This window comes from Saccopteryx bilineata, chromosome 1 (genome assembly GCF_036850765.1).
Source record: "Saccopteryx bilineata isolate mSacBil1 chromosome 1, mSacBil1_pri_phased_curated, whole genome shotgun sequence".
Classification (NCBI taxonomy): Eukaryota; Metazoa; Chordata; class Mammalia; order Chiroptera; family Emballonuridae; genus Saccopteryx; species Saccopteryx bilineata.
Window position 1 is genome coordinate 95,306,169 of NC_089490.1, and position 13,947 is coordinate 95,320,115.

Genomic DNA, 13,947 nt, shown 5'->3' on the forward strand with positions numbered 1-13,947 from the left:
AACATAGGAATAAATTTAACTGAGAAGGTGAAAGACTAAAAACTATAAGGTATTGATGAAAGACATTGAAGAAGACACAAATAAAAAGAAGACTACCTCATGTTCATGGATTAGAAGAATTAATATTATTAAAATGTCCAGGGCCCTGGAAAGTTAGCTCAGTCAGGTAGAGCGCTATCCCAAAATGTCAAGTTTGCAGATTCAGTCCCTGGTCAGGACACATTTGGGAAGTCCCATTGAATGCACAACTAAGTGGAAAAACAAATGATGTTTCTCTCTGTCTCTCTCTCAAATCAATTAATAAAACAATTAAAAAAATAAAACCTTCACACTACCTAAGGCCATTATAGATTCAGTGTAATTTCTAACAAAATTTCCAATGGAATTTTTTTTTTCATTTTATTTATTTATTTATTATTTATTTTTTTATTTTTTACAGAGACAGAGAGAGAGTCAGAGAGAGGGATAGAAAGGGACAGACAGACAGGAATGGAGAGACGAGAAGCATCAATCATTAGTTTTTTGTTCTGCATTGCGACACCTTAGTTGTTCATTGATTGCTTTCTCCAATGTGCCTTGACCTCAGGCCTTCAGTAGACTGAGTAATCCCTTGCTTGAGCCAGTGACCCCGGGTCCAAGCTGGTGAGCTTTTTGCTCAAACCAGATGAGCCCGCGCTCAAGCTGGCGACCTCAGGGTCTCGAACCTGGGTCCTCTGCATCCCAGTCCAATGCTCTATCCACTGCGCCACCGCCTGGTCAGACTCCAATGAAATTTTTTTTTAATTTTTAATTTTATTTTATTTATTCATTTTTAGAGAGGAGAGAGAGAGGGAGAGAGAGAGACAGAGAAGGAGAGAGAGGAGAGAGAGACAGAGAGAGAGAGAAGGGGGGAGGAGCTGGAAGCATCAACTCCCATATGTGCCTTGACCAGGCAAGCCCAGGGTTTCGAACCTGCGACCTCAGCATTTCCAGGTCGACGCTTTATCCACTGCGCCACTACAGGTCAGACCTCCAATGAAATTTTTAACAGAAAAAATATAATTCTAAAATTCATATGGAACCACGAAAGACCTGAATAGCCAAGCAATTCTGAGGAAGAAGAACAAAGCTAGAGGCATTAGAATTCCTGATTTCAAACTATATTACAAAGCTATACTAATCAAAAGAGTACAATACTGGCATAAAAACATAGACCCGTGGAACAGAATAAAGAACCCAGAAATAAACCCATATATATGAAGGAACCCCTAATATTTGGCAAGGAAGCCAGGAATACACGATGGGGAAAGGTAGTCCCTTTAATAAATGATGCTGGAAAAACTGATATTCACATTAAATGTAAGACTCGCAACCATAAAACTCCTAGGTGAACACATAGGAAAAAGCTCCTTGACCTTAGTCTTGGCAATAATTTTATGGATATTACACCAGAAGTACAAGCAACAAAAACAAAAATAAGTGAGACTACAGCAAATTAAAAAGCTTCTGCACAACAAAATAAACAATAAAATGAAAAGGCAACCTGTAAAATGAGAGAAAATATGTGTAAACCATGTATCTAATATGGGGCAAATATACAAAATATGTAAAGAACTCATACAACTCAATAGCAAAAAACAAAAACAAAACTTAAATAATCTAATTTTAAAACAGGCAAAGGACCTGCATGGAAATATTTCCAAAAAGATATTCACATGGCCAGTGGTTATAAATGAAGTTGGTTAACATCACTAATAATTAGAAAATTGCAAATAAAAACTATAATGAGATAGTACCTTACACATATTAGAATTTCTATCATCAAAAAGATAGGAGAGCCTGACCTATGGTGGCGCAGTGGATAAAACATCAACCTGGAACGTTTAGGTCACTGGTTGAAACCCTGGGCTTGCCCAGTCAAGGCGCATATTTCAAGCAATCAATGAACAACTAAAGTGAAGCAACTGTGGGTTGATACTTCTTATTTATTTATTTATTTTATTTTATTTATTTATTTTTTTTACAGAGACAGAGAGAGAGTCAGAGAGAGGGATAGACAGGAACAGACAGACAGGAATGGAGAGATGAGAAGCATCAATCATTAGTTTTTCGTTGCGCATTGCAACACCTTAATTGTTCATTGATTGCCTTTTTTTTTTTATTTGTTTATTTTTTTACAGAGACAGAGAGTGAGTCAGAGGGATGGACAGGGACAGACAGACAGGAACGGAGAGAGATGAGAAGCATCAATCATTAGTTTTTCGTTGCACATTGCGACACCTTAGTTGTTCATTGATTGCCTTCTCACATGTGCCTTGACTGCGGGCCTTCAGCAGACCAAGTAACCCCTTGCTGGAGCCAGCGACCTTTGGGTTCAAGCTGGTGGGCTTTTTGCTCTAACCAGGTGAGCCCGCGCTCAAGCTGGCGACCTCAGGGTCTCGAACCTGGGTCCTCTGCATCCCAGTCTGATGCTCTATCCACTGCGCCACCGCCTGGTCAGGCCATTGATTGCCTTCTTATATGTGCCTTGACGGCGGGCCTTCAGCAGACCGAGTAACCCCTTGCTTGAGCCACCGACCTTGGGCTCAAACCAGATGAGCCCTTGCTCAAGCTGGTGACCTCGGGGTCTCGAACCTGGGTCTTCCACATCCCAGTCTGACACTCTATCCACTACGCCACCGCCAGGTCAGGCGGGTTGATACTTCTTGCTTTCCCCCATTCCCCTCTCTGTAAAATCAATCAATAAAATATTTTATTTTTTTTAAAAAAGACAAGAGATAACAAGTATTGACGATGCTATGGAGAAAAGAGAGCACCTGTACAAGATTGGTGGGAATGTAAATTCATATAGTCACTATGGAATACAGTATGGAGGTTCCTCAACACTCTTACTTCTGGGTATGCATCTGAACAAAAACATTACTATCTTAAAGAAATATTTTCACTCTCATTGTTGCAATATTTACAACAACGAAAACATGAAAATAGCCTGACCAGGTGGTGGCGCAGTGGATAGAGCGTTGGACTGGGATGTGGAGGACCCAGGTGTGAGACCCCGAGGTCGCCAGCTTGAGCGCTGGCTCATCTGGCTTGAGCAAAAAAAAAAAGAAAAGAAAAAGCTCACCAGCTTGGACCCAAGGTCACTGGCTCGAGCAAGGGGTTACTTGGTCTGCTGAAGGCCTGCAGTCAAGGCATATATGAGAAAGCAATCAATGAACAACTAAGGTGTTGCAACAAAAAACTGATGATTGATGCTTCTTATCTTTCTCCGTTCCTGTCTGTCTGTCCCTATTTCTCTCTCTGACTCTCTCTCTGTCCCTGTAAAAAACCCCACACAAAACAAAACATGAAAATAACCTGTTTTTATCAAAGAATGAATGAGTAAAAAGATATGATATATATTTTTATAAAAAGATATGATATATATCAATATATATTTTACATATAAAATCAAATATTATATATAATGCAATGCTATATTATATACGATGGGGTATTATATAGCCACACAAAAAAAGAAATCTTGTGATTTGCAAATGGATGAACCTTGAGGGTATTATGTTTTTTTTGTTTTGTTTTGTTTTTAGCAAGAGAGACAGAGACAGAGAAAGAGGGATAGGGACAGACAGACAGGAAGGGAGAGAGATGAGAAGCATCAGTTCTTTGTTGCAGCACCTTTGTTGTTAATTGATTGCTTTCTCAATATGTTCCTTGACGGGGTGAAGGGGGCTGCAGCTGAGCCAGTGACCCCTTGCTCAATCAGCGACCTTGGGCTCAAGCCAGTGACAGTGGGGTCAAGTCTATGATCCCACACTCAAGCCAGTAACCCTGCGCTCAAGCCAATGATCCTGCACTCAGGCCACAGACCTTGGGATGCCGAACCTGGGTCCTCTGTGTTCCAGGACAATGATCTATCCACTGCGCCACTACCTGGTCAGGCTGGATAATGAATTTTGACCTGTCCACAATCTAATAAGAATGAGGCTCTTTGTGTTTCTGGTGCTAATGACAATCACTTTGCTTCATTGAAACTGGCCAACAGAGTGTATATCAAACTGAGGGGTCTTAAATTATCAGAGACAATCACAATCTTTCATGTAAAAATATGTTGGATCATCTTGAATAACTTTTATAACAGAACAGTCAATGTCAAGAGAAGACTGAATGAAAGCACAGGCTCTGTGCCGAAGAAAGTTTCACAGTAACTTTATTTTTTAACTTTTTTACAGAAAGAGAGAGACAGACAGAGGGAGGGACAAATAGGGACAGACAGACAAGAAGGGAGAGAGATGAGAAGCATCAATCTTTCATTGTAGCTCCTTAGTTGTTCACTGATTGCTTTCTCATATGTGCCTTGACTGGGGGACTACAGCAGAGTGAGTGACCCCTTGCTCAAGCCAGCGACCTTGGGCCAAGGCAACAACCTTTGGGCTCAAGCTAGTGACCATGGGGTCATGGCTATGATTCCATGCTCAAGCCAGAGACCCTGCTCTCAAGCTGGTGAGCCCACGCTCAAGCCAGCGACCTTGGGCTTCAAGCCAGCAACACTGTGCTCAAGCTAGCAACCCCATGCTCAAGCTGGTGAGCCCCTGCTCAAGCTGGATGACCCTGTGCTCAAGCCAGTGACCTCGGGGCTTCAAACCTGGGTCCTCTGCATCCCAGTTCGACACTCTACCCACTGTGCCACCGCCTTGTCAGGCCACAGTAACTTTGAATAAATTAAAATTTTAGGACAACAGGGCCATCCTGGGACACAGGATAGAATTCTGAGGTCAAGTTTCCATTGCTATATAAATTTTTGTATATTCTGTGTATACTTTGTAGTATATATTTATGAATCTCATCTTTGTGTAAGTCAGTGTGAAAACATTTCATTAGGAATAAATAGCTTTTGAAAACCTCTTAAGATAAAAAAGTGTATAAATTTGTATTTCAAGTAATTGATCACCACAGGTTCCTTCTCATTTTATTATTCTAGCATGTAATGCTTTTCTGTTTTTACAGGGATGGAGAGAGGGTCAGAGAGAGCGATAGATAGGGACAGACAGACAGGAACGGAGAGAGATGAGAAGCATCAATCATCAGTTTTTTGTTGCGACACCTTAGTTGTTCATTGATTGCTTTCTCATATGTGCCTTGACTGTGGGCCTTCAGCAGACTGAGTAACCCCTTGCTGGAGCCAGTGACCTTGGGTCCAAGCTGGTGAGCTTTTTCTTTTTTTTTTGCTCAAGCCAGATGAGCCTGCGCTCAAGCTGGAGACCTTGGGGTCTCGAACCTGGGTCTTTCCGCATCCCAGTCCGATGCTCTATCCACTGCGCCACCTCCTGGTCAGGTTGCTTTTCTTTTTTTAAGACTCTAGTTTACCCTGGCCAGTTGGCTTAGTGGTAGAGCATCAACTTGATGTATGGATGTCCTGGGTTCACACAGGAGAAGCAACCATCTCTCCTCCACCCCTCCTCCTTCCCCTTCTTTGTCTCTATCTATCTTTTCCTTTCCTGCAGCCATGGCTCTATTGGAGCAGGTTGGCCCCAGGTGCTGAGGATGGTTCCATGGCCTCACTTCAGGTGCTAAAGTAGCTCCATTGCTGAGCAATGGAGCAACGGCCCCACAAGGGTAGAGCATTGCCCAACAGGGGGCTTGGCTTGCCAGGTGGATTCTGGTTGGGGTGCATGTGGAGTCTGTTTTTCTCCTTCCCTGCTTCTCACTTAAGAAAAAAAAAGACTTTCGTTCAACTTCCCCAGTCTTTATGAAGCTTTTGCAAACTTCTGTAGTTCACTGATTTTAATATACCCTGTCTTTCTTGTCTCAGTTTTTGAATTTGGATCTTCTCTACAATAAAGAGTACATGAAACCCCCATTGGATTTAAATTAGAAAGAAAAAACCCCTAAATTTTACGGACCATGTCAGCTTTAAAACCCTGAGGGCAGATTTTATTTGATTAACACTCAGGTGGTTGTTTGCGCTGTGTAGATGCCATGGTTCGAAGATTAGAACAACTTGCTATGCATAAGGCTAAGCAGCCTTTGTGCTTAACTTCTCAATGATGCATGGCTTCAGACAAGTTCTGTCCCAAACTGTCCCAGATCCTGAAAATTACAGCTGCCACTGGCCTTTTGGCCAAGAAATGGGATACACTCTGGGCTGTTGCTAGCCCCAGGACATGTCACTGTCTATTTTTGGTTCTTTAAACTCTTGTAAATAGTAAAATTGTGCCATCTGTTTCTGCCAGGATTCTGAATATTTTTTGAGATGAATAGGAAATATATTCTTTTTTTTTTTTTTTTTTTTTTTTTGTGGCAGAGACAGAGAGAGTCCGAGAGAGGGACAGATCTGGACAGACAGGCAGGAAGGGAGAGAGATGAGAAACATCAATTCTTCATTGGGGTTCCTTAGTTGTTCATTGACTGATTTCTCATATGTGCCCTGACCGGGGGGCTACAGCAGACCAAGTGATCCCTTGCTAGAGCCAGCGACCTTGGGCTCAAGCTGGTGAGCCTTGCTCAAACCTAATGAACCCGCATTCAAGCTGGCGCTCTCAGGGTCTCAAACCTGGGTCCTCTGTGTCCCAACGATCTATCCGCTGCGCGCTGCCTGGTCAGGCAGGAAATACATTCTTGCTCTTCTCAGATTTTGGAAGCACTGGCAATATTTGGAGATTATCTTTGTGTACCAGCATGTGCATGCATGTATTAGTGGGTTATTCTGATCTATAGAGCCAGGAATAAAGCAAAAACCCTTCCCTTAGACACCTTCAGGGAGTGGAAACGAGGTACAACTCTTATGTACCAGGCTATGGAGTGCAAGTACCCAGAACCTGTCACTGGGTCACATGCCCTTACCACTGCACCAAGTATTAGATATGGTCAAGGAGTCAGAGAAAGGCCAGTACTTCCTCGACCACTGACTTTTTTTTTTTTTTTTTTTTTTACATTTTTATTGTGGCTGCATGCCAGTTTGTGATTTAGAAGATCCAGGAAGGGTATATCTGAATAGAGAGGAGTTGTTAGAAATCTAAAGGATTTATTAACTCTATCACCTTAAGTAGCTTAAAAAAAAAAAAAAAAAAAAAAAAAGAAAAAGAGCCCTGGCCGGTTGGCTCAGCGGTAGAGCGTCGGCCTAGCGTGCGGAGGACCCGGGTTCGATTCCCGGCCAGGGCACACAGGAGAGGCGCCCATTTGCCTCTCCACCCCTCCGCCGCGCTTTCCTCTCTGTCTCTCTCTTCCCCTCCCGCAGCCAAGGCTCCATTGGAGCAAGGATGGCCCGGGCGCTGGGGATGGCTCTGTGGCCTCTGCCTCAGGCGCTGGAGTGGCTCTGGTCGCAACATGGCGACGCCCAGGATGGGCAGAGCATCGATCGCCCCCTGGTGGGCAGAGCTTCGCCCCTGGTGGGCGTGCCGGGTGGATCCCGGTCGGGCGCATGCGGGAGTCTGTCTGACTGTCTCTCCCTGTTTCCAGCTTCAGAAAAATAAAAAAAAAAAAAAAAAAAAAAAAAAAAGAAAAAGAAAAAGAAAGAAAGACAGAAAAAAGAGGCATTCTTCCAGTTTGGACTGGAGGTAGGTGAGACATTTCAAGAAGCAAACCAGTCAATACCCCTAGCTTGGGTTGTCAGTTTATGCTTATATTCATATGTAACATTAAGTGTATAAATGAATTGAGTTACAATTGGTTAATTGGCATGTTATATATTATTGACATTTAATTAAACATTTATTTACTTTGATTTTGCAGGGATTTAGCAATGGAAAGTTGGGTATTTTAGAAGTGTTCAATTAGGTCTCATATATGTTTTTAGAACCTTGAAAAACTCATAAGCCCTAGGATAGCTGAGACATGAGGCCATATCCTAGTCCAGTGGTCCCCAACCTTTATTGGGTCACAGACCGGTTAATGTCAGAAAATATTTTCATGGACCGGCCTTTAGGGTGGGATGGATAAATACATGAAATAAAATTATGTGACCAGCGTATATAAACTGTTGTATTTTTAAATATAATTGTTGAACTTATGAGACAAGCGTCAAGAGTGAGTCTTAGACGGATGTAACAGAGGGAATCTGGTCATTTAAAAAAAAATAAAACATCGTTCAGACTTAAATATAAATAAGATGGAAATAATGTAAGTTATTTATTTTTTCTCTGCAGACCGGTACCAAATGGCCCACGGACTGGTACCGGTCCATGGCCCAAGGGTTGGGGACCACTGTCCTAGTCTGTCAAATTGGGGACCTAATTTCCTTAATCTACCTTCACATTTTTCAGGAGTGATGAGTTGTGGTAACGCTTAACTTTTTTTTTTTTACTTTATTATTATTATTTTTTACAGTGACAGAGAGAGGGATAGATAGGCACAGACAGACAGGAATGGAGATGAGAAGCATCATCATCAGTTTTTCGTTGCGACACCTTAGTTGTTCATTGATTGCTCTCTCCTATGTGCCTTGACCGTGGGCCTTCAGCAGACTGGTAACCCCTTGCATGAGGTAAGCCTTGCTCAAACCAGATAAGCCCGCGCTCAAGCTGGTGACCTTGGGTCTCAAACCTGGGTCTGCCGCATTCCAGTCCGACGCTCTATCCACTGTGCCACCACCTGGTCAGGTATAACCCTTAACTTTTTAACATTTAAAAACTTATTGATTGATTTTAGAGAGAGAGGAAAGGACAGAGAGAGAAAAAGAGAGAGAAATATCAATCAATCTGTTTTTGTATGTGCCCCGACCAGTGATTGAACCAGCAACTTCTGCATATCTGGACAATGCTCTAACCAACCAAGCTATCTGGCCAGGACAAGCAACTCTTAACTTTTTAAAAAAAATTTTCTATTAATTTTAATTTTAATTTTAATTTTTTTGTGTGGCAGAGACAGGGAGAGTGAGAGAGGGGAACAGAAATGGACAGACAGGCAGGAAGGGAGAGAGATGAGAAACACTAATTCTTCACTGCGGTTCCTTAGTGTTCATTGATTGATTTCTCATATGTGCCTTGACCCGGGGGTTACAGCAGACTGAGTGATCCCTTGCTTGAGCCAGCAACCTTGGGCTCAAGCTGGTGAGCCTTGATCAAACCAGATGAGCCCGCGCTCAAGCTGGCGACTTCGAGGTCTTGAACCTGGATCCTCCTCATCCCAGTCTGACGCTCTATCCACTGCGCTACCGCCTGGTCAGGCACAATTCTTAACTTTTGATGATATCTTACCACCTCCACTTAGTAAGAGCAGACAAATTTACTTATGACTAGTGGACTGCATCATTCCCTGGCATCAGTGGACTTGATCTACCACAGAACAGATACAGCTGTTTGTGGCCTCTAGGCAAGAGGAATTATAATCTGGTTGCAAGTAATCTTGCAGTTGAACTAAGGATCTGTTGATGAGCTTGAACTGTGGCCCATTTAATATGCTTAATCAATCAGAACAGCATATATATTGAGGGCTTATTATATTTATATTTAGATAATCTTCTAGGACAATAATGAGCAAACCAAAACAATACAAATTTTGTCTCTCTCATACACAATCAAACTTCATGAAAGAATAAATCAGGTTTTTATGAAACTATAAAAACCCCTGAATAGCCAAAGCAATCCTAAGGAAAAAGAATGTAGCTGGGGACATTACAATACTTGACTTCAAATTATATTATAGAGCCATGACAATCAAAACAGCATGGTATTGGCAGAAAAATAGACACTCAGCCTGACCAGGCGGTGGCGCAGTGGATAGAGCATCAGACTAAGAAGTGGAGGACCCAGGTTCGAGACCCAGAGGTCGCCAGCTTGAGTGCGGGCTCATCTGGTTTGAGCAAAGCTCACCAGCTTGGACCCAAGGTCACTGGCTTAATCAAAGAGTTACTCAGTCGACTGAAGGCTCATGGTCAAGGCACATATGAGAAAGCAATCAATGAACAACTAAGGTGTCGCAACAGAAAACTGATGATTGATGCTTCTCATCTCTCTCCATTCCTGTCTGTCTGTCCCTATCTATCCCTCTCTCTGTCTCTGTAAATAAATAAATAAAATGAATAAATAAAATCTTTAAAAAAAATAGACACTCAGACCAATGGAACAGAATAGAAAGCCCAGAAATAAAACCACATGTATATGGTCAAATAATTTTTGATAAAGGGGCCAACAACACATAATGGAGAAAAGAAAGCCTCTTCAAGAAATGGTGCTGGGAAAACTGGAAAGCCACATGCAAAAGAATGAAACTTGACTACAGTTTGCCCCCTTGTACTAAAATTAATTCAAAATGGATCAAAGACCTAAATATACATATAAGACCTGAAACAATAAATTACATAGAAGAAAACATAGGTACTAAACTCATGGACCTTGGTTATAAAGAGCACTTTATGAATTTGACTCCAAAGGCAAGGGAAGTGAAGGCAAAGATAAATGAATGGGACTACATCAGACTAAGAAGTTTTTGCACAGCAAGAGAAACTGACAACAAAATAAACAGCCAATTAAATGGGAGTTGATATTTTCAAATAACAGCACAGATAAGGGCCTAATATCCAAAATATACAAAGAACTCATAAAACTCAACAACAAACAAACAATCCAATAAAAAAAATGAGAAGAGGCCTGACCAGATGGTGGTGCAGTGGTTAGAGCGTCGGACTGGGATGTGGAGGACCCAGGTTCGAGACCCCGAGGTGGCCAGCTTGAGCGCGGGCTCATCTGGTTTGAGCAAAGCTCACCAGCTTGGACTCAAGGTCGCTGGCTTGAACAAGGAATTACTCAATCTGCTGTAGCCCCACGGTCAAGACACAAATGAGAAAACAATCAATGAACAACTAAGGTGTCGCAACAAAAAACTAATGATTGATGCTTCTCATCTCTCCATTCCTGTTTGTCCCTATCTATCCCTCTCTCTGACTTTCTCTCTCAGTCTCTGTAAAAATAAATAAATAAATAAAAAATAAAGGGAAGAGGACATGAACAGACACTTCTCCCAGGAAGAAATACAAATGGTCAACAGATATATGAAAAGATGCTCATCTTCATTAGCTATTAGAGAAATGCAAATCAAAACTACAATGAGATACCACCTCATACCTGTTAGATTAGCTATTATCAATGACACAGGTAATAATAAGTGTTGAGAGGCTGTGGAGAAAAGGGAACCCTTATCCACTGTTGGTGGGAATGTAAAGTAGTACAACCATTATGGAAGAAAGTATGTTGATTCCTTAAAAAATTGCTACCATATGACTCAGCAATCCCTCTACTGGGTATATACCCCCCAAAACTCAAATACACTGATAAGTAAAGACACATGCAGCTCCATGTTCATTGCAGCATGTTCACAGTGGCCAAGACATGGAAACAACCAAAAGTCCCTTCAATAGATGATTGGATAAAGAAGATGTGGTACATATATACTATGGAATACTACTCAGCCATAAGAAATGATGACATCAGATCATTTTACAACAACATGGATGGAAATAAGTAAATAAGTAAATCAGAAAAAAGTAAGAACTATATGATTCCATACATAGGTGGGACAAAAAAATGAGACTCAGGGACATGGACAAGAGTGTGGTGGTTACTGGGAGAAGAGGGGAGGAAGAAGAGGGAGGGGGTCGGGGGGATGGGAGGGGCACAAAGGAAACCAGACAGTAGGTGACGGAAGACAATTTGACTTTGAGTGATGGGTATGCAACATAATCAAATGTCAAAACAACCTGGAGATGTTTTCTCTGAACATATGTATCCTGATTTATCAATGTCACCCCATTAAAATTAATAAAAAAAGAAAAAAAAGAATAAGAGAAATAAAGAGTCTAGGGTGTGTCATTTGGGAAAAATGTAGGTCCAGAATGGGAGAGCCCTCTACTATATCCCATCTTCTGCAAAAAAAAAAAAAAAAAATGATTTCTGATTGTTGCTACCCATTGCAATCTTTTTTTTTTTTTTTTTTGCAGAGAGAGAGAGAGAGAGAGAGAGAGTTAGAGAGAGGGATAGACAGGGACAGACAGACAGGAACAGAGAGAGATGAGAAGCATCAATCATCAGTTTTTCATTGCGCGTTGCAACACCTTAGTTGTTCATTGATTGCTTTCTCATATGTGCCTTGACTGTGAGCCTTCAGCAGACCGAGTAACCCCTTGCTCGAGCCAGTGACCTTGGGCTGCAATTTTTTACTACCCATTTGTTCTTCAACCCAGGGCACCTTCCATTCCCCTGAAGCCCTTATTATCTTTCTTTATATAAAAAAAATTTTTGCCTGACCAGGTGGTGGCGCAGTGGGATGCGGAGGATCCTGGTTTGAGACCCCGAGATTGCCAGCTTGAGTGTGGGCTCATGTGGTTTGAGCAAAAGCTTACCAGCTTGGACCCAAGGTCGCTGGCTTGAGCAAGGGGTTACTCGGTCTTCTGAAGGCCTGCGGTCAGGGCACATATGAGGAAGCAATCAATGAACAACGAAGGTGTCACAATGAAAAACTAATGATTGATGTTTCTTATCTCTCTCTGTTCCTGTCTGTCTGTCCCTATCTATCCCCTTCTCTGACTCTCTCTCTGTCTCTGTAAAAAAAAAAAGTGTACATTGACTATTAAAAAAAAAGAGATTTTACTTATTGATTTTGGAAAGAAGTGAGAGAGAGAGAGAGAGTAGGGGAGGAGTGGGAAGCATCACTCATAGCAGTTGCTTGTCATAAGTGCCTTGACCAGGCAAGCCCAGGGTTTCAAACCGGAGACCTCAGCATTCCAGGTTGGTGCTTTATCCACTGCACCACCACAGGTCAGGTAAACCTTTATTATCTTACCTCCCTCTAACCACACCCTCTTTCTAAAACTCTTAACTTGTCTTCATTTATGCCACTTCTTTGGTTTCCCTTTTATTTCTCCATTTTTTATCTGGATGTTTCTTCTGAGACTTATTGGTAGATTCTTTCCCTCCCGCACCTGATATGTCTGTGCTTCTCAGCTCTCTGTTATTCTTGTTCAATATACTTGCCCCCTTGGAGCCTCCTAGACATTCATGGATTCACTTACTAAATAAAGCTGATGACCACCAAATCTACTTTTTCTAACTCAGACCTCTCTACACAGGGACGGGCAAAAGTAAGTTTACAGTTGTGAGTACTCAGAACACAGAGTTTATTCTTACCTTGGTATTTATTAATTATTATATTATTTATTTGTATTACAACTGTAAACCTCCTTTTGCCCACCCGCTATACAACCATTTACCTGCTTTAACATGTCCCCAAATTAACTCATTATCTTTATTGCCCTATTTTCCCCCCCTTCTTCTATTTACTCTCTTGATAATGGGATTCCCATCAAGTTACTCTTCAAAGCGGAAACCTAGGAGTTATCCTCAACTACAATCTCTTCCATGACTAATTAGCCAACAGTGTATACCCCTGCCTAGTATTCACTAGCCTCTTCCCTCACTCATGACTCCAGTCCTGCCTTCAAGCCTCCATTCCTTTTATCCTGGCCTAACTTCAATAGTAAAAGAAACATTCCAGTCTCCAGTTGATTCTCTAATCCATCCTCTACACTGTGGCCAGAGTGTTTATAAATGGCAAATTGGATAAGTTATTCACCCTTACAAAAAACAAGAACAAAACCCTTTCAGATAGTCTCTACAGTCTTCTGTTTAAAAATTAAGCTCCTCTTCTTGATACAGGTTTTCCACAATCAGGAGCCTGCTGACGCAGGCGGTCAGCGGTATCTCCAGCCAGCCTCCGGCCACCCCAGTCACGCCTCCTGAAGTGTTGCACACTTCTTTACATCTCCCAATCTTCTGACATGCTGTTCTCTCTGCAAAGTGTATCCTTACCACCTTTCACGACTCACTTCTTTTAATTTAAACAAGAGGACTGGGAGGAGGCAAGAATGGAGCTTGTGGGATGCAAGTGATTTTTTTTAATCTTCGTGTTTGTTATGCATTTATAAAAACTCTTAAACTATAACATATAAGTAACTTATGATTCATGCACTTTTCTCTAGGT